The 22,809-nt window shown below is 37.7% G+C and overlaps 1 pseudogene; it reads left to right on the top strand.

Annotated features, from left to right (window-relative positions):
* LOC134171394 (macrophage mannose receptor 1-like) overlaps positions 1–22,809 on the top strand; it is a 31,586-nt pseudogene that overhangs the window by 6,768 nt on the left and 2,009 nt on the right.

Genomic DNA, 22,809 nt, shown 5'->3' with positions numbered 1-22,809 from the left:
ACCCTTTCAGAAAATCTTATTGGTCAGCACAGTTTTCTCTGAGAGCAGGAAGAAACAGGGGTGTTCTATTGATACTCCTACTTTCTCCAGTAACAACCACTGACTGGATTCCTCTTGGCTCATACAGTCTCCTCAGACATTGCACTTAGGGTTGGCAGGGGCAGCTTTAGGGAGCTGTGCTTGTGTGTGATTTTATTTCCATATTGCAATATTTTTATATTTCATTATGTCAGATCCCACAGCTCTGGAAGGCTGGAGCTGCAGCTTTCCCCCTGGATGAATCACTGGCTCATTCTGGTGCAGTTTGCACAATCCCAGCCTGAAAAGCACTAGCAAATAGCACAGTCACCGTTTTTGAAAAGTCATGGACACCTGCAAGAGATGGAAACAACGATCTCAACGCCATCCTTTAAACAAAAAAAAAGGCCTTCTGTGGGAGCAAACAGCAAAAACCCACAGCTTTAGTGTATAAAAAGATCAGCCCAGTGCCATGCTTTTTAGCTTAGCTGCAACAAACTCAACATCAAGTATTTGCACAAAAAAGAGCAGAGCTAATTTCTGTATTGAAATATCTTTCAATTTCACATAACCTTGTATTTGTCACAGGGTTGGAAAAGATATGGTTTACACTGTTACTTGGTGGTTATTCTGCACTTCTGATGTTACCAGAAGCAAGTAAGACGTGAACAGAGCAAAGGTGATCTAGCTACGCTGGAAAGCAGGTATACTTCAAAACCAGTGCTTCTGATGAATCAAATTGCAAAACTTGTCCTGTTTTTGAACTCTTTAAAGAGCTTTATCAGTTCTTTTTTAAAAAAATGTTGTATTAAGCCAAATAAAATCATCCTTGGAGGGGAAAAAAACCCAAACAGACTCTGCTTTAGGGCTTTCTACTTACGGTATTATTCCCATTCTGAGGGTTCATGAGTTAAACAGTTTTCCCTTATCTTTCAATCTCTAATTAAAGCAACTTCTGTGAGTTTTTATTGGTTGGTTGGTTTTGGTGGTTTTATTTTGTTTGTTTGGTTTGTTTTATTTTCTGTTGCAAAGTAGTTACTACAATTTTAATCTATTTATGATAAGAAACCTTTAGCAGAAATATTTTCCTAAACTACCTTCTGAGCCAAATTCTAAACAAACGCAGCAAATCTTCCCACAGCCAAATGTATCATCTCCAACCTACCCATACCTCAATCAGGTTTTGCAGTTTTCATGGCTTCTGAAGAGCATGACTGCTTTCAGAGGTGATGGCTACAAAAGCTGACAATTTGTTCCTGACTTGGTGGTCTGTTTGAGGCACCTCAAAGATTTGGAAAGACAAGGAAAATAGCAGAATACAAGTGGAAGCCCATGTGAGTAGTTGCTTGTGACATTTCACAGAACTGGGGGAAAGGAGAAAGTTGTCCCTCACCAAATTCTTTTGACTACACTTAAAAGACTTCTGAGGTTTTGCCTACACTTTCCTAGGGCTCATGCTAGCACAACGATGATTTGTATCACTTAGATTAGTATTGCAAGGTAATAAGTTGTGAAAGGACACTCTTTTCCACTTCAGAAATGAGCAAGCTTTTCTGATCAGTCTGACGGGGCTGAGGTCTGACGAATATTTCTGGATCAGTCTCTCCAGTGCAGAAGAACGAGGGAGTTTCAGGTGGAGCAGTGGTGAAACTCCTCTCGTCACACGCTGGAACACAGCCATGCCAGCTAAGTTCTGTACAGGCTCAACCCTTGTTGATAGAAGTGCAGCTGCAATTCATGCAGCCTTTTGCTTCCATCCCCTAGTGTTAGAAATAATAAACGCTTCCTTTTTTGCTTGTAGCTGCAGGTGGCCAATACCATCAGACCTCGTGTTTGATGCCAGTGCAACAAGCACTGTCACACCTGAGTGTCAGGTGTTGTGTAAGTCAACCTCCTGCAAAGTTGTACAGAAAGAGATTTGTTTGTAGGAAAGACTGAAGGCGATAATATGCAGGAGTTAACAAGGTATATGAGCCCTTTTTTTTACCCAACTTTTTTAACACCAGTTAACAACAACTCATCAGATTGAGGAAAAAAAAGATTATTTTAACCCACAAAGTGTATATTGAGAAATGAGCAGTGAACATCCAGTTGTTTTGCATGTGTGTTTCAGCAAAACTGATTAGCATCTATATGGAAACTCTTCCATGTATAAGAGTACGTATGTATGTATGTATGCATGCATTAAAGCATAAGGTTAGCTAGTTATGCCTTAAAACAAACTTGTTGCACTTGACATCAGCCTTCTTGAAATTTAAGTACCTGGATATTGAAAACCCCTAAGTAGTTTTCGGGCCATCTGCTACATATGTAAATAAAATCAAGTGCCATTTGCCCTGTGATTTCCCTGAGGTGGCAAGATAAGGAAGATTTGTATTCTAAAGCTGAAAATCTCTGGTTTTGGCAAACATGTGTCTGTGAGACTCATTGGCCTATATCTGGGCTCTGGTGGGAAGCATTAAAAATAATTTTATATCCAGAACGACTTTTAATCTGCATGATCTGCATCTTCTTTTTCATAATTTTCTGTGAGTAAAAACAAAGGTCTCATTTCTTATACAGAAATTAAGACTGGTTTTACTCGTTTCTTTTCCATATCACAAAGCAAAAGAGCAAAGCTGTGTTGCCATGGGAACTGGAATTGCAGCCGGATTATGGGATGTTGTTAGCTGTGAGAAGACAGCAAATCGTCTTTGCAAACAGCAGGCAGCGGGAGCGCTGCCTCCTGCTGTGACGGTACGGGTCCCTGCAGCTGCCTGTGCTGAAGGCTGGGATGGAGCTGCTCAGACAGATGCATGCTTCAAAGTAAATATGTGTCAGGTGAGAGCCTCACCTAATTTATTTGCTTCCAGGAATTTGGGACTTCAGGAAAGCACAGTGTTGCATCTCAAAAGCTGGCAGCATCATTTGCACAAGACTGTTCCCAGGAGAAAAATCATGGAAACCTGGCCCTCCACCAACCTTTTCTCACATAGCTTGTGATACTTTTAGTGATAATCTTAGATCCAAGTTTAGTTTGACATCGGTGACTCTTCAGCAAGTAAAAGTTTGGGCATTCTCTTGACTTAGCTAAAAATGCCTTAAAGTCTCCTTTCTGAAGAGAAAGAATAAAAAAAATAAAGAAAGAAGAGGCAAAATAGATCAAGTAAAAGTGAAGATGCAGCAAAGCACTTCAGGTCTTTACAAAAATCTCTTTCTTTCTTGAGACTTTTTGCCTGTTGGGAGGCCAGAGATGTTTCTAGCCCTGTATTTATAAGCATCTCAACTTCTGTGTCACACAATTATTGTAACTAACATTATTGGTTCTTCCAATAACCAAGTTGTTGATCATCCTTTCACCAGAATGTCAAGGATCCAGTTCCTTACTTCAAGAACACATGTACTTCAAAGTACAAAGTAGAGATATTTGTATGCTTGAAGCACCATACAAAAATCTCTTCCTCAGTCAGGGACAGCACTTTGCCAAACAGCTTTCACTATCCATACTATCTCTTCTATTGCAACTGATTGAGTCCCTCTACCATTCATTTCTCAAAACTCTCCTGCTTTCTACTGCAAAATACCACAACACAGCTATTCCATCTTTCTTTGAGTCGTTCAGTGGTCAAAGTTCCAATTATGTTATGAATTATTTTTTTATTCCCTATACTCTATTGTGATAACTTTTGTCCTTGTGTTTAATATTATAGGTCTTGACAGGATAAAGAGGTGCTAAAGCGATACTGATTTTAATTACAAAATTACATATATTATTATGTGCCAAAATTTACACATTTAGTAATCTATTCCTTTTATTTTCTCAATAGTTTTTTTTGTGAGAGAGAGAAATCAAAAGAAGTCTTGGTTTGAGGCTGAAGAATTCTGTAGAGAAATAGGAAGAAATCTAGTGACAATTAACTCGAGAGGATCAAATTTTATTATGGCAATTAGCATTGTAAGTACTTGCACAACAATTATCTTTCATGTTCATGCTATGTTACATAAGAATTCCTTCGAAACGTATGTGGAACTGGGCAAATGAGTGAATAAACAGAATAAAATTTTTAATTAAAATTGAATTTTTTTACTTGGAAATATCATCCTGAAACATTGCTTTAAAAAAAAAAATCATGAATATTTCAGAAAGAGCTTGATAGTTTTGAAATTTTTATCCGTTTTTACCCTGTTTGTTCTCCAGCTCTTACCAACTTTGTACATGTTAGTATCACTCCTGAAAGGGAGACAATAAAATGTTCAGCTCTAACTATGCCTTTTCTGAACTGTTGCAATTAAATTTTAACGAACACATTAAAAACCCCCTTGTGTTAACATGTAATGTAAACCAAAATCCAAGGACTTAATGTGGAAATTTTATGACTCTAAACTGAAGACTCCTGAAATCAAAGAGGAATTTGTTTTATTTTTTTGCTAGTACTGTGGATGCCATGTTTTTCCCACAATAAGGAAATGATGCCATTATTTTCCCCCAAAATTAGACGACTACATTCTGTATTCTGTAATGTCAAGACATCTCAATGACATACAATAAATAGCTATTTAACCAGAACTGTTTCACTTAGTCGTATATCTAGGTTTAATTTCTCAAATAGATTTAAAACTATCAAAAAGAACAGTTTTCATGACCTCACCCTTCATTTTATTATTTTTCAGTATTATGAGACACTGAAGGTGTTTTTACTTGTTTGTTAAGTCTCTTTGCTTTAGACTCTGAAATCATTTTGAAGGGAAATCTTTGTGTTATGTAGTGAATGAAATAGGACTATTTAATCTGGTCCATAGGTACAACAAGATAAATAGCATGAACTATTAAATAAACTATATAGAAAATGCCAAGAAGCACGCACAAGGATGGAAGCCTGAGGTAGTTCTGTGCTACATCACTTGTCCTTTAAGTTCCATTCAAGTATAGCAAGTCTGGTCCCAACACAGACCAGAGTCTGGAGACGTGGAGACAGTTTCTCAATGAAACCCCTTGACGAAATGCAGGTGGTGAGCCTGGCTATGGGCCAACAGTGCGGGAGAAGCTCCCAACTCAGATGTGACAGAAAGCAGCGTGTTTCCATGCTTTCTAACATTTATATCATGGCCCTTCTTTCTACGCTCATGTAGCTATAGTGTATAATTTATTTTAGGGATAAAGGACTGCACACTCAGGCTTTCTGAATTGGTTTATTTCTTTTAAATCCTGATGAAGGATTTGCCTGGATTGATGGTTCCTCTGTGAGTACTTATTTGCTGAATATTATTTGACTTTCTGTCCTTTAGAATACATAGATTTTCATATTTTTATGCCCTTTTCCCAATCTCTTTTAAACTTTCAACAGTGCATGGAAGCCCTTTATCTATATCAGCTGATCAACTGCAGTGTTCAGTGATGCCACTATCTTAACACAATAAAGAAAGTATAAAATTGGCTCTGTTTCATTCCTAGTACTATGTTATATCCCATCTTTCACAGACCATACTCTTAGATCTTCGCAGCATCCCCAGCTGGGCACTGCTGTATGTCAGAACAGAGAAGGCAGGTTGCCATCTTTCACAAAATAAGATAAACAAGACTCCCTCCATCCATCAGTTTTCCCTTCATCAGACACATGCTTTTCTATACTCTGTAATTTTCACACTTTCTTCTGGGATTGATAGGGAAAGTAAGCTGATCAGCATGACTTTCACAGCCCTCTCAGCCCTATCTGAACTCCTAGTGATTCTATAAAGTAGGTACTTGAGATGATGAGATCCTGAGAAGTTGTGTTACAGTGGCAATCTCAACTACTTCTACTCAGTTCTAATCACATAGTAATTGAGATACATTTCCAACATAGGTAATTTATGAGAACTGGGGTGAAGATGAACCCAACACCTATGAAGAAATTGAACATTGTGTTATGTTTAATAAATCCCCCAAAATGTGCTGGAATGATTTGCGCTGTGAACATTTACTTAATTGGATTTGTGAAACAAAAAAAAAATTATGATGACTTCTGCATTTAATCGGAGCAATAAACTCATGTTCAAAACCAAATTGTATGGATTTAAACAAACTGAAAGGAAAAAAGATACTGGAAATTGTTTATTTTAAAATCAGTTGCAGTGAAGGGAGCACATAAAGCAAGAGGAATAAATTGAGATATTTCAAATGAAGGAGGCTAAAGATGTCCCTATTTATTTCTGGCTTCATCTCTTCCTGCAATGGGTTGAATAAATTTACAAGGCTGCCCTTATCCCTACTCTTTTTATCTCCCCTCTGTATTTCTATCTTCTGCTTCAGGCTTACCCAGGAAAGCCAAAGATGCAACACACCAGAATTCTCTGTACAAAAGAGAAAAAAGCTTTGTGAAATGTGAAATGAATAGTGAGTACCAAAGCAAGAGACCAGTTGCTATAGGAACAGGCAATTCTGAAAAAGAGGTCAAAAGTAGAGGCTGGTGTAGCCTTGAAGGACTCCTGCATCCCCCAACTTTGCTTGGGTAGACAGACCCTAACACTAGGCCTCCTGCACCTGATGCCAGGGCACAAAATGGACCAGATGAACATGTGTTGGGGTGCCTGCCAGAAGGAAACAGGGTCTTCATGGGCTAAGGACCCCAGGTGGTAGCTGATAATAAGAGAAACTGTCTTGCTTATTCAGTCCTGTTTTTATGTCCCTGCTTCCTGGTTGTAAACTGAGTACTTGTATGCATCTTCATGGAGAGCCTTAAAAGCTTCTTGAAATTAAAAGAAAGTTGGATGGGCACAGGGAACTAGTAGGATGTGAGGCACAATTGGGAGGGGAAGGGAGAAGTAGTTGCATAAAAAAGTAGTGAGTATTTGTAATATTTGATTACTCTGCCAAAAGTTTCCTTTGAATAAGGCACCATGCTAACATGGAAAACTTGCTTAAGAGAAAAGGAAGAGTCATAGTTCCCTTGTGGGTAGATTAGTCATACAAATGCACCATCAAAACAGTGACTTTTGCATACCAGTACTCAAAGCAGTACATCCTGTGCAGCCCTTTCTGGTATGCTGAGCACTGCTGCTTTGTGCAGATGTGGCTCTCTGCTCTTGGTGGGATTACTCAAGAAACCACTACATAAAGACTCTGATCAGTTAGTCTTGATCCTAGGTGACCTTTCAAAAGTAAAAAGAAAAATAGCCCTTGTTATTGTGATTCTATATTATATGATCATCGTGAGTGTTAATTCCCACATGCTCGCTTAAGACACGTTTACTTTAGATACTCCATTTTTTTGAAAAACAGGGACATTATGTTAGAATTAAAAAGTAAAATAAATATGAGATTCAGAATGTAAATTCATCATGAAGATGATAGATGAATTATTTTAGATCTATTCTTCACTCAGTACTTAAGAATAAAATGTTTAAAAGCTCATGAGGAATTTTAATATTTTTTTAAATTTGTTTACTTATTTCCCATCTAAACTATTCCTGTTCCATCAAATCACAGAAGAAATGGCGAAAGATAAGAATAGAAGCCTTTGTGAAGAACAAGATAATAGGCATCCAAGTGAAAGCAGAACTACCTTTGAGGAGCTATAGGTGGCTCTAGGAATCGCAACAGGTTAATTACTTCCTCCGGGTCCATCCTGTAATCAGAAGCTTGGGTTTGGTATCTACTAGCTCTCCAGGACTCTTTAAACCGTATTTTCCTAGTAAAGCCCAAGCCATCAGGATAGCAGGAATGCATCTAGACACAGGAAATTAGGTGCAGTATTAATAAAATACCAGCATTAAGCTTTCACTACTTGCGAATAGTTTACTACTATGTAAGCAAACTTGAGGATTTACTACATTGGCTGGATTATGTTGTTTGGCTCTATTCTCATGAATATAAAACATTAACAATAGCATGCAGAGTAAAAATACTAAATAAATTTTCAAATTGATGTAAGCTTCTTCTACGAAGTGTTTACTGTACATCCTGGATTGTTTAATACAGCACTTTTGGATATACATACATATACTCTAAATATTGTTCACTAGATAATTACTTTTAAAATATGCATATTTTTTAAATTTAATCCAGTGGTATTTATCCTAAAATCTTGAAACTACATTAAATAATTCATAGTTTTCTTTTTTTCCCCTTTTGTACTATACAAAGAATTTGCAACCACATAAAGCAAACCCCTCTGGATTTTTTTCTGTATTTAGAATGTTGCTCATGATGATCTTTTATTTTATAGGTACACTGCTAAAACCTGAACCAAACTACAAACTTGGTAGGATTTTTTTCCTCTTTCAAAGAAAAGTTTACTGTATAGTTTTCAGGCTTTGCACAGACCAGATATGAATGTAATATTCTTTATCTTTTAGAATATCAAGCCACCCATGATGGACGGATTATATATGAAGATAAGCAGTACTATTTCAGCAAAGAACGTGTCCATATAGAAGAGGCATGGAGAATTTGTCAGAAGAAGTTTGCAAATCTTCTTGTCATTGAGAATGAAAGTGAAAGACAATTTCTATGTAAATATGTAAGCACTAAGCCTATTAATTATACTTGAATTCTAAAGCAGAGCAGCTGATAAAATAAATAGAACAGCCTATGAATTTAGCTAGGCTGGAGTCCTGAACTATCATCCTACATTACTTATTTATATAACAATATCTTTGTTCAGAACCTATACAGAAATTACTATTGCTTTTCATAGGTAGAAGAAAAAGACATGCGAATGCTAAAGGTGCAGCAAAGGGTAGTTTCAGGCCCAGGTTTCTTATCTCTTCTAAGATACGTAGTGTTCAGCACAGTGATTATTGCTTTCCTGTGCAGTTTTCCTTATGTTTCCCATATCCCTGTGACTGCTTGAAATCTGGGTCTGAACCTGCCTGAGGCTCTAATACTGGGGAAAAAAACCAAACCAAACCAAATCACCAAAAGCATTACCCCCACTCCTCCGTCCCCAACAGAATAAAAAAATCACAGGGATGGTTAATGGGCTTCCAGATTTTTGCTTGCAGTTGAGGAACTGTTTAGTGTTTAACTGTTCATCATTTTTGTTTTAGATTACCTCAGAAGTCCAAGTGGAATCACATTTAGTCGGCTTAGTTGTCAGGTTTGATAAGAAATTCAGGTGAGTAAAGGAAAATTGTTAAGGGATAACAAATAATGATAATTTCACCTTGCTCTATGAGAGCATTAGTGTGTGCTTTCATTTCACAAGTTACTAACTCGTGCAACTGACTTCTGGATAGTTTTCAGGAGAAGCCTCAGATCAGAAATGTGAAATTCTTCTATAGTTAAGGAGAGCAATGTGTTTTCCTCCCAAATCTGGGAAAGCACTGCCAGTAGAAGTTCATGACTAAGATACATTTCACTTAATGTCTTACACTAAGAGAACTGAGTTAAACAACTAAGCAACCCTTCATACGTAGTTGAGGAGAACCAGCTAATTTTAGGATGTTATTCACCTGATCTACTTTAGACATCAGCCTTAGAATGAGATTAACTCTGACCAGTTCTCCAGTGGTTAGAGAGAAAGATTTTGATTAAATGTAGCCGTAATGGTTTAATCAGACTAATGCCAAGTCATACGAGCTTGAAGCAAGAAGTGTAAACAACATCTCACCCAATGGCTTTCTGAAATTGCTGGTAGGGAAGTTGTTTTAGAAATGTATTTGTAGAAGGCTCTCAGTAGGACATCATTCTGGGATGAAAGGGAAATCTGTGCATTGGTGAGATTTTGAGGTTTCAGTCTTGTCGAGACCATAAAAAGCCTTCCCTTTGAGTATGGCATTGTTTATCCCACCTCTGGCAAAATGGGACGCGGATGGGACTTGAATGTGATAGTACTAAACAGATGAGAAGAAGCAGTAATGCTACGGACATTTTCTCTCCAGTATACGAAGAGCCATTGCCCTCTCATCACTGCTAATGCCTTCTTACTCCCTTGCCTCAACAGACCTTGTAACAAAATGACTGCTAGAGATCTGTCTGGCAGGCATTGTCTCCTTGTTTCTTTCAGCTGGCTGGATGGGACTCCAGTGAATTATGTTGCCTGGTCTTCAAAAGAACCCAATTCTGTGAATAATGCTGAAAACTGGGTGATAATGTCAGATTTTGGTAAGTAAAATAGCAACAAGAAATATTTGTGTGAAAATTTTAACATCAAAATCCCAGACATTTGCTACATGTTTAAATTTGAGGCTACCCTATAAGCAGGTAGTTGAACAATACTGACAGCTTTTCAGAACAAGTATGCTGAGGTTTGTAATGGCTTAAGCCCAGCTGGCAACTAAGTACAATGCAGCTGCCACTGCCTTCCCTTCCAGTGGAATGGAGAGGAGAATTGGAAAAAATGTAAAACCCTGCAGGTTTAGATAAGAACAGTTTAATAATTGAAATAAAACTAAAAAATAATAATACAATAATAATAGGAAATAGAGGAAGGACTAAACAAGTGATGAATAATATAATTGCTCTCCAGCCACTGACCAATACCCAGCCCATCCCTGAGCAGCAATCAGTCCCTTCCAGATAACTGGACATGACATGCTGTGGTATGGATACCCCTTTGGCTCATTTGGGTCAGGTGTTCTGTCTCTGCTCCCCCCCAGCTTCTTGTGCTCCTCCTCAGTGGCAGAGCATGAAAGACTGAAAAGTTCTTGATCAAGTAAGCTCTATTGAGCAACAACTAAAACATTGGTGTTTTGAGTAAGCCAAAACACAGCACTGCACCAGCTACAAGGAAGAAAATTAACTCTATCCCAGCCAAAACCAGATCAGGTTTAAAACACACCATCACTATTAGGAGACAAAACATACCACAGAGAAAGGAGGAGTGTATTTATAGAATCATAGAATCACAGAATCGTTAGGGTTGTAAAGGACCTTAAGATCATCTAGTTCCAACCCCCCTGCCGTGGGCAGGGACACCTTGCGCTAAATCATATCACCCAAGGCCTCATCCAAAGTTATTTGGGTAAGTGTGTACACGGCAACTGTTTCACCTACCTCAGGAAGGTTTCATTTGTGCTTTATGAATTTTGTCTGGGGCTTAATGCTGTAATGGTGGTATGGGAGTTTCAGACAATGATTCTCTGTATTCCATTTATTTACAGGTTTCTGGAAAGTTGTAAACTGTGCTGAGAAAAATGCCTTCATCTGTGAGAGGCACAATTCAAAGTACTCAGGATTTGCTCCTACTGTACTTCCATCTCTGGGAGGATGTCCTGAAACTTGGCGTTTGTTTAAAAACAAGGTGCAGTAGCAAATCTCAGCCATATTTAGCTAATTTACTAGAGGCAGAGAAAACAACTGTCCCTTTTATCTCACTATATAAATTCCCTCACCAGTTTACTAAGTGGTATTCTAATTAGCAGCGAAATAATTTTCATACTGGCAAGTGTGTATCTAGTTCTAAAAGAAGTTGAACTTGAATGGTTTAAGTTACAATTTTTGTAAATGTCCATGTGCTTTTAGCTGTAGCTACTTTTCCAGTTTCTAGAATCTATTTTACTCCACAGAAATCCTGTTCCATTATCCTGTCTCCTTTTCTGAATAACAGAGACAAAAAAATGAAAGGTCACGCTTTTCATATGTAATCAGCTACCAAAAGAACTCATCTTAAATTGAGTAACACAAGCAGCAATAAATGTCAAATGAAATATAGAAAACAAGCAAGCGTTGTTATTTGCTAAGTTAACCGAAAGTATATCTAGCTAGATGAACTTCAAAAAAGCCCCCAAATCAGATGAAAATCACAAATCCATCCCACAGTACAAACAATAGGAAAAGGTTTTAGGCATTCAAATGATACTAAAATGGAGAAGCAGCACATGCCAGTTACAAACCATGTCTTCTGTCCCTGAGAAAATATACAACCACAAAAGCAACATTTTTTACACCAGTATTTGGGAAAAATCCCCATGGGATACTAATACACTGTACAGAAGAGCATTTCTTCCTGACACCATTCCACTTAGGCTGAGGGCTTACACAAGCTCAGGCTTTAACACTACATCTGCAATAGATAACTGAAGGAACTTGACCTCAGAGATACCTGCCCCAACCTGTGTTCTCAATCAGGAAATAGTTTCAGTCCCTCAAAAGTTCTACTTTTCAGTAATGTTTAGTGTGAGGTGTCCCTGCCCAAGGCAGGGGGGTTGGAACTAGGTGATCTTAAGGTCTTTTCCAACCCTAACTATTCCATGATTCTATGTTACCCAAAACCTCTATTTGTGCACCTTGGATATCCACTTAACTCCTCAAAAGCTTTTGGAGGCTGCCCAGTCTTGCCGAGCACTAACATTGGACAGCCCACAGGTTTGTAAATGCTGCGCACACACATCACTGTGATTACCTGCATCACCTTGGTGGCTGAAAGAGTTCACGTTTCAGTAGATTCCCCCATCTGCTGCTCTCTACATGCAAGGACTAGAACTGTATTAATCTAACCCAGTGGTTCTAATACTCTTTGACACCTGAAATTTTGTTTTTTCCTTTACTCCCCACAGTGTTATAAAATATTTGGATCCAGAGAAGAAGAAAGACTGACTTGGCACTCTGCTAGAAGCTTTTGTATAGAATTAGGGGGAAATTTGGCCTGTATACAGAATGAGCAAGTGCAAGGTATGACATTTGAATCTTTCAGGACTAAGTATGAACCCAGCACATTTCACCATCTAATGACAAGGCCAAACTAGCCTTTAGAGCTAAATAGTGTAACCTATGAAGGAAGATGCTTGATCCACGCAGAAGACTGGAGTGCAATATTATGACACTTCTTATCTCTTGGCGTGTCATGTGGAGGGAACAGAATAATCTGTTACCCATGGCCTTGGAAGATGGTGTAAATAGTTCGTAGTAATGAAACGCCTACAGATATTCAAGTTAGTAAACAAATATCCATCAGAAATGATATATGTGTAGTTGATGTTACCTTGAGGAAGACTGATTAATCCTTTTGAAGACCTTTCTAGCTCTAATTTCTACAATATTTCCAAGAAGTCTGTATAATTTTTATAAAAAATATCCTTTTGTATTCCCTTAATGAAATCAAACTGCTTCAGTCCAAATATCAGTGTTAATATTTCTCTTTTACCATTCTTTCATAGTCTAACGATACTGAACTTTATATTTCCAAATTTTTTTAAGTTGATTAGTTGTTTCATTCGAAGTTTGGTTTACACTGAAATTGACGAAAGGCAACTCCTCAGCTACTCTTTTTCTATGATCTTTTTTTTTTTTATAATAGCCTTCTTCACCTTCCACCTAAAGGATGTTGCCAATGAAACATGGATCAGACCGGAGGACATTAACAGAGAGAGTACATATATTTGGTCAGATGAAAGAATTTTTTGCTATTATAAGTGAGTAAGAGGATTGCCATTTAGAGATAAATATATGCAAGCTGACAGGAAGTTTATTACAATACAGATAAACAGAAAAAAAATCAGAAAACAGGTAACTCAAATAACATAGTCAAAGTTAGAGTAATGAGCCTGACTTCTGTCCCAAATAGGATCCTATATTTCAATGGCTTAAACCAGAAGGCAACGGAGTATTTCAGGGACCAAGTTTTTAAAGCTGTAGCTGGAGACTAATAGGCCTGTTTAGAGTCTACGTTTATTGTCATTCCTTTGCAGAAGTTTAGAACTGTAGAAATGGTGGGCTGTATTATAACTGTAAGAATTAATTAAAATTACTCGAATTGTTAGATTTTACAGGAAATATTCAGTTTACTAGCTGGGATTTTCACTTTGTTTTGTTGTTTTTCCTCGTACAGCATGAATCCATCTGAAAATGCAACTATATTCAGTACAAATTACCATAAACTACATGGTAAAAATAAATAGCTTTGGTGTACTTTAAGAAATTTTAGTAAACTGACTAAAGTTCTTCCAGTAATCTGCCAAGGAAAATACATTTGCTTGAGGTATATAATACATTTAGTTCCCAAGAAACAATAAATGAAAATAAGAGCCAGAAAATGAGAAAAGAAAGCTATTAACTTTGCCTCCCCAATCTTATTTCTGTAATTTTACCAGACATTTTGTACTTTACTGCCTCTAATTTTATTTTTTATTTTTCCCTAGACTGACTGCATTGTAGTGACTAAAGAATCTATACATGAAGCAAGGTACTGGAAAAGTGCTGATGACAGCATAATAAAAGCTATATTTGCCAGATGGACAGCAGTAAATTTTATGTTTTACCTTCTTTGTTGGAAGGCGCTTACTGAACAATCTGACTATACGCGTCCTCAGTTGTAACTGCTTGAATGCGCCTGTAGCAGCCAGGGTGAGAGAAGTAGGGCTACTTTCCCAGCTCAGGAATTCCGGACTCAAAACCTGTTTTGTGATAAGGATTATAGAAAAGTTTCATCTTTACAGCCCCTCACCTACCAGCATACCCACTGACACTTAGAGAGAATGACTTCACCTGCCCTACAGACATCTACACTCAAATCAGTTGCCTGCACATGGCGAGTAGATAATTTGAAGGCAGGATTCACTTGCCTCATTGTGAGGCAAATGTCCAAAACAGGTTGTTAGAAGATCTATGCCTTCAAAATACATTTTTATCTATTGACAGATAGATAAAATGCTTAGCCATTTATGCTTTATCTAGCTAGCACAAACCCTCACACATACTCCTCTGGGGGTTAACTAAGGTCAGTTAAACAGGTTAGTTTGCTCTTCAGTCCCTAGAAATGTTTTCATATTAAAAGAACAGGAATAATCAGAAGGGTGAAAGTTCTAGTTTAATTTATGTATCCTCAGGGTGGGAAATACATCTGGAGCATAGCTCACTGCAGAGTCTGCAGAAACAGAAACAGGGAACTGCAACTAAAAATACAGGAAGAAGCCACAGCTGGGCCAGATGTTTCATGGCTCTGCTCCTTACAAGTGCAGAAAGATGCATAATGGTGTCATTTTTTTGTAGCAAAAAAGTTGTCGCAAAAAAAATTGTAACAAAAACAATTGCCAGAGTGTTCTTGATACTGACTGAATATGAAGGCAGTTTTTTTTGTCCTTTTTATCTGTCCACAACTCATTTTCTGCCTCTCCCTAATCCCTGAATATACTCTATAGTTAAAAATAATTCCAGTTTACCATTAAAATATATCTCAGTGTTTTAGGTAAGAATTTGATGATGGTGCTGCCACTATAGTCATCTGTTACTCAAAAGTAATACTGCTTTTTCATTGTTTTCTCCCATTCCTCTCAAATTTGTACCTTTTTCCTACAGAGCCTGAACTGTTTCATTCCACAACTGCTCCAGGTTCTGCCTTCATCCATTATGATAACAGCAGCTGTTGGGAAGAAGCAAAAAAAAAAAAGCCTGCAAGGAGAAATCTTCAGAGTTTGCCAGCATTTTTGATTATTACAGTAATACATTCCTGCTTCTGCGGGCAGTGCAATATGGTGAGCCCTTATGGATTAGGCTCAATAGCAATGTGGTAAGATTAATCAATTTATAGATGGTGTAGTTAGAAGCTATGATTGGATTACTATCAGCAGGGAGAATTGTAGCATGAATAGATTTAGGATCCCAGGACCGGTGGACAGCACCCACTTCATTTGACTTCACCCATCTTAAATCACTAAACTTCATTTTAGCTAATGGAAGATGGGAACCTCTGACAGTGCTGGCCTCTCTTTACTAGTTCTATAGGAATCTTAGACACTTAGGTAAAACTACCTGGTTAACTTTTAGGTGGCCATTTTTAGAAGAGGGGAATTTTACCCAACAGGTAGGGTACCAACAGGGTCACTAAGGCTAGTGCCTCGTGATCATTGGCAGCTATAACTTTTTCATTGCTTTTTGTTCAGAAGGGTTCACAAGGGCATATTATGTGCCCCTGAACACCCTCCTTGTTACACCTGCTGCGTCCCAAAGATTAAAAGCAGTAAAAGCTATACTGTACTAGAAGTGAATATGGATATCCAGGTCCACCACTGTGTAAGAGAGCACTTGAGTAAGCATCAGTCTTACTAGATCTATGACTGAGTGACAAAAGGAGCTTCAGCTTCTCTAGCGAATATGCAGTTGTTCAATGCACTTCATTATCATGTTTCTATTGCATTGTTGTTTGAACTAACTAAACTACCTTAATCATAAAAAAGAGCTCTTTCATCAGTAATAATCTTCTTAACTAGTGATTGTTTCTACAAGCTGTGATTCCACCCTGACATATAACATAGCACAATATATTTGGAACTCAGTATCTCTAGGGAGAACTTAGAATAAATATTTTGCAAAAATAGCTTTTCTTGTATAATGAGCAGCACTCTAATAAAGCCTCTTAGAACATTGCATTGTCCGAGCCAATGAACTTGTTGATTAACAGTATGTATCTCCATGATTCCAACAGTGCCTTTCCCCATCAGGCAAAATGCTTGCTCTTAGAATATATAAGCGATCAGTAATCACCAACGTTGACATTAATACTTCCACTCATGCACATCCATGGGACATCTCTATCCAAAACTGTCTCAGCATGGGAGACATACTACTGTGTTTTACTTTTACGTTGCTGAGTCCTGATTCAATTCAATTCAATATTTAACAATAGTAGCACAGATCTACAAACCGAGTTCTCTATGGGACTGTGAAAATGTGCATTTGTATAAATCCACTCACCATAAACAGCAGATGAGAGCATAGAAAAATTGTGTTAAATGTCTGTTTCAATTTTAGCATCATGGCTATTACAGATGGACAGATAAAAGAAAAATAAATTTTTCAAAGTGGTACTATCGAGAACCAAAAAAAAAACAGCCTGTGTTTAAATAGAACTCAGTGGGGCCTGGAAAACAGCACCTTGTAATGAAAAACACTTTCCTGTCTGCAAAAAATCTGAGGGTAAGCTATTGCAATGACTTTTGGTTTTATGGCAGAAACCTTGCTCTATCTGTTCTGACTGAAATACAAATTTCTAAATATATTTTAAGGAATAAGCCTGAATATGCAATGTCAATACCTTTATTTTGCATGTTTATTTTGATGAAGTTGTCATTCATCAGCCAGGATACTGTCGTTTTACTGTACTGGGTGATAACGGCTGTAGGGAGTTATCTTACATTGCAGGCAGACAGAAGGTAGAAATTATGGGACTAGTAAACATTTCGCTTCAAGTCTAGAATGTGAAACTTTCTGCTGGCAGGAATTTTGTGGGAAGGACTGTAATAAAAAAAATCCACTAAGAATAAAATAAATTATTAACATAAACAGCATTCATACACTGATTACAGCTTTACTGTTACTAGATTCTAAAAAGTGGGGAAAGGAAGAAGAGTTGTATCTGGGGAAAAAAAAAGAGCCTGTTATTGACTCAAACAAAAGTTCATACTTCATTGTGATTCTATGGGTGTCACCCAGAAATGCTACAAATTAAAAGCTACAGGCAGATCTTAGGATGAGACCGAACCACTTTGCTTTCTTATTTGTATTAGAGAACTGCTGTTAGCTTTAGTGACACAGACTTCATGGAAAATCTGAGTTTCTTTTGATCTGGTTTTGTGTAGTTTTTCTTTAATTCATTTTCCAGGCCATGCTCTGAACTTTGTATCTATTCATTTGCAACTTTCATTTTAAAGTGCATGTACTAATTGACAATGTTACTGTTTCCATAATTTCATTGCTTGCAGGAAAATATGAGGCTACTACATAAATATTCAATGAGCATCAGAGTATTCCATGCAGTGTCAGACTTAAAGCTGTTCAGAAATTTTATATGAGGATTATTACCTTGAGCATAATATTAAATGGGAAATTCCGACAGCAAACTATGATTTAGATTATTATTTCATTTAAAGTAAAATTATTATCTGAACCTCCTGAGGGTTTGGGATTTTTACAGCTTTTCTTTTTCTGTTTTTTACAGTACCTTTTATTTATACAGATTTGTTGTTTATAACAAAGTAAACTAGAACCAACCCCCCCAGAATACTCAAATATCCTTGAGACAGTCCAAGTTTGATTAGTTTGATTTATTTGGTAACACAGAAGAGTGCAGGCTCTCATTGAATCATTCAGCTATGACTGGCTCTCCTCATTGCCACTCTCGATATAGTCACTGACAATTCTAGCACAGACTGCCAAAGAATATTTTAAGTGATTTTAAGAAAGAGTTTTTTAAAAAACTTGATCTCAAAGCTGAAGAGCTGCGATCCCTACTGAATGGAAGCATCTGTAACGTCTCACTTCTTCCAGATGTACTTCCTTTTGATCCCCCACAGGGTATTGGAACATGTCCTGAATCTGATCACATATATTGGATTCCTTTCTGAAGCCATTGCTATAACTTCAGTGCCAGTCAAGCGAGCTGGGCTTAGTCTGTGACACAGTGCACTCGATCGGGTAATTATTATTTTTACCTAAAGATAGGATTTCAATCTTGACATAAAGAAAGCTCACTTAAAAAACACCTGAAAACTAATGCAGCAAAATCTACAGGTTAAAAAAAAAGAAATCAGCATTGCATTTACTTTTCACCATTGATGTTTTTTGCTTTTCAGTTATGTTGAAATTAAGGTGATTTTTTTTATTCCCCAGCTGTTCTTATTTCATGTTTTATTCACAAAATATCTTCTTTTAGTAAGATTTTTAAATTACTTCTTTTTATCTTCATTCCTTCTTTTCTCTATCTGTCCCTACACAAGAGCAGAAGCAAATATCATAACAGCAATCACTTATTCTTAACATGGGGGGATCCAAAAAGGGTTGCAGGTACTGCCTGAAAGTCCTTGCTCTAGCAGCAGGGCTCTCTGGCAGCCTGCAGAGCCAGGGGAGGGCAAAAGCTTCCCTTACCCATATTGGAGGCATCTGGTCTCAGCCAAAACCATGAGCTGATCCTTGGAGCCCTTCCACCTATGCTGCTACCTCATCCATGCTTCAGGAGGCTATGAAAGAGAAAGGGAAGCACTGTACTGCCCCAAAGAAATTGATCCTTCTGCTTTATATCTTTTCAGATCCTCTTAGCCCTCTTCCTCCACCACCATTGCCAGAAAAATAATTCTTCAGTTTGAATCGTAAATTTGTTTGCTGTGCAGTATTACATGCTACATAATATCCTGTCAAACCATGAAGAACAAATAAAAATCTGTAATACCTATAAAAATATCCACTCACTTGAAAATAATGTGCATTTTGCCTGATGTGTAAAACTCTTAATCTTCACTGTGCTTTTACATCTTTCATTTCTGATGAAATCACCCACAGTTGGTGCTGTTCAGCTGCAGATGGACACTACTATCTGGTCTCTATATCCTTGCTTACTCCTTACCATCAGGAGAGGTTTAATTATTAACCTTATCCTATATCAAAGGCTGTTACTATGACATGCCACTGACTTCTGTGGCAGGGGATATCTTCAGTTATTTTCTGTTGTTTTTCTTGTAGGTTTTCTTGTTGACTTCGGTAGACAATCTGACTGACTCAAACTTTTTAGCAGAGCATGCAGACTTGTACACAAGCAAGACAAGTGGCTTTTGGATAGGAATATATAGAAATGTAAATGGTAACTATTTTAACTTCTATAAATAACAAATAGACTCCACTAAATGGACAGAAATATGAATAAGATACACTGTTGTTTTTAAGGAAATAGTTGAAGTACAATAGAAGGTAGTTAAAACCAAAAAAGATAGAATGATAACATATAATATGAAAATGCTTGGAAGTCGATGGTGTGAAAGGCTGTAGAAATTTGCTTGGCTTCAATTATGGGTCTTGCATGTGTCCACCAAAGGGATGCCTTCATCTGGGACTGCCTCAATTCAAATATCCTGTCTATATCTGGTTCAGTAGCAAAGACATGGAGAAGTGTTAGGAATATCTTTTGAGAAGCACAACAGAGAAGATAGTGTTAAGAAAGCAAGATATAACATGCAGTTCCAGCTGCCCGTACCTGAGGCAGTCATGGCACCTCATTTCTAAATTTGAACAATCCAGAAACTGCTGTAATCAATGATAGTTTTGCGCAGCTGCTTATGTTGCAGTGTCAGTATGGTTGCCTTCACAGAGGACCACTGACTATCTGCGCCACTGACCTCAGCCTTCCATGAGGACACCTTTCCTACTCCTGAACTGTGAGAAAGCCTTTCCCGCTCGGTTAGCTCTGTGCTCTGGTGGGAAACATGGCCTGGCTGGCTCTCATCTTCTCATAGCTGGGGAGCAACCCACGTGGGAGTTGTGGCTGTCCAACCAGAGTCCACAGCATCAAACTCCTCTGGTTTAGTGTAAGGGGAAAATTAGGTATTACAGTAAAAATTGCTTGATTTTCAATGAGTACTGATGAAATACTAATTTAGAGACTAAAATCCTAGCTTTATTTCTTTTCAGTTTGAAACTTTAGTACCCTAGACAAAAATATGGGGATATGCAACTTAAAACTATTGGAAATGGAATGGAAAAATCTGCAAATCATATTTTGGAAAAGCAATTATATTGTTTTTTAGAAAAGGATTTAAAGAAATAAAATGCATTAGAAAACATCCACAGATAGAATTTGAAGAAAGCAGGATTGCATTATTAGGCCAAGTAAAGTAATAACATTAATATGAATATTCACTCATAATGGCAAAGGTCTTTGATATGGAACTATTAGTATTTCTACTAACTTTTTCAAAAGGGCAGCTGCTTTGGCAAGACAGCAGTGCCTTAGACTTTCTCAGCTGGGGTGAAGGATAGTCCTTGGGGGATGAGCTTGACTACTGTGTGGAGCTGCCTGCATTATCTGGCTACTGGAATATCCTTCCTTGCTCTTCCCAAAGGGGTTTTACTTGTAAGAAACCTAAGAGTAAGTGACTTCTTTAATATTTGCTCTTCACGTTCATGGTTTTATTTCAGTACTAATATCACATACGGTAATTACAAAAGACTGACATAAAAAGCTGTATTTGCAGTCTTCGTTATCACCTGTTTCAGCATTCAGTCAAAAATAATATGAATATATAGTTATCTTTTCTTGTCTGCTCTGTTCATGTTTTACTGCTTCATAACTTCAGATTTTCTTGCATTGTGTGGTGAATAATCAATAACTAAAGATGATCGATATTTTCTTTAAGAAAATTTAAACACCTTTGTCATTTTGCTCCAACATACACATATACTTTCCTGTTAACATTTGTATTCACTTTCTATGGGACAATGTTTTGCTTTTCTTCCTCTTCCTGTACTATGATACATGCTGTTCCAGAAAGGGATGGATGAAGCAATTCTATTTAAATAATAACAGAATGGAAGCATGATCCAGAGAGCATATAGTGACCTTTGAAAATAGTAGAAGTGTTTTTGTTAGCTTTTCTTTTTTTCTTTTTAATATTGTGTTTCTGTGTAACCGTGTACCATCTGCTTTGGTCAGGAAGTAGAAATATCAGAATATCATGAGCCAAGCAGCCATGTGGTATTTTGGAGTTTAACTGTTAATGCTGAAAAAAAGTATGATTTCCTGCCCTGTTTCACAGCCCTGAGGTTGGGGATGGTTTTGTGGTTCTGTCCTTTTCCGCCACTCAGAGCAGGGCTGCAGGTGAGGGGTATAGCAGACATACACATTCATAGTGGTGTCAGAGCATTTCCTGAAAAGAAAAATTCTCCTTTTAGGGCAACTCCTAGTTTTCTTTGGATAGTCAGGGCAATAAACACTACAGAAGGCTTATCCTTTGTCACTAGACATGTTGGAAACACAGAAACCCCCTGTCAACACAGACTTTATTTGATGCAGCCCCCATGTGCAATGCCAAAGTATAGAGAATATTCCCTGACAGATTCTCCAATAGAACAGTATTTCAGCACAAGCCAATATTACGTTACATTGAGCTCTGCATCCCTCCAAGGGACAATTTAACAATCGCATTCCCTTCCTGTTCACAAACACCCCGGAGCTCAAAGCATTGCCGTGCTTCTGCTGCAGCTCCCCAGCTCCTGGTGCTTCCTAGGCTGGGACACACACCCTGACTATCCCTGCGGCTCAGGCTGCCCATGGGGAAAACCTGTTCTTGCACTGGCCGCCATCCAGCTATTCACCCAGAGAGCCAGGAAAGACCTTGCAGATGGCGCCCTCTTTGCACAGCCAGGAAAAACTGCATAAGAAACCTTAAACTTACAATTGTAGATGCAAATGAGCGATGGTAAATTGAAATCTGCTGGGTCTCTAAGGAACTGTGTGCAGTACAGGAAAACTGGCAAATATCCTCAGTGTTTGACCAAGTTGTCTCCAGTCTCTGCAGGTATGCAGAACCAGTGAAGAGGGCAAGATTTATTAACCAGAGGAGAAGAGAAAGTTCACCTAAACCAGCTGGACACTACCTGTGCTTAGAGATTCTTTGGTTATTGAAAAAGGAGCAAGAAGGGAGCTTTAATATACAAAATAGCAGTTTTATTACAGTGAATATCAGATTAAAAATCAATCTCACCTTTTCATCCCTGTTAATTTAGCAAATGTGTTTCCAGGAGAAGTGATGGGGTAACCTTGATGCAGAGTCCTTTTGCTAACATGAAACTGTCAGGATGAAAATGTGACCTTTTTAGATTTTGACTAAACATTTGTCTTTATCTTTGACAGCTATTCTTAAAGCCGCTGCAAATGTAGAAGGTAGGATTTAATTTTCCTTCCTAATAGTGTCAAAGAGACACAAAAATAAATATTTGGGATTTTTTTATGATTTGGTATTTATTATTTATTATTTGTGGTTTAGAGATTTATTTATATTGGCTTAATTTACTTAGTTGCCACTGAATTAATTCCCAACATAATTTAGCAGTATCCACAAGACATTTAAGGCATCTTAGGATAACTAAATGCTTTGGTAAACTGACCACCTCCTCTTTGCTCCTCCATTTGC

Source organism: Pezoporus occidentalis, unplaced genomic scaffold, assembly GCF_034315485.1.
Source record: "Pezoporus occidentalis ecotype Australia unplaced genomic scaffold, CSIRO_AGI_Poc_V1 ctg40, whole genome shotgun sequence".
Lineage (NCBI taxonomy): Eukaryota > Metazoa > Chordata > Aves > Psittaciformes > Psittacidae > Pezoporus > Pezoporus occidentalis.
The sequence above is the reverse complement of the archived record's forward strand: the minus strand, read 5'-3'. Positions and strand labels throughout refer to the sequence as shown.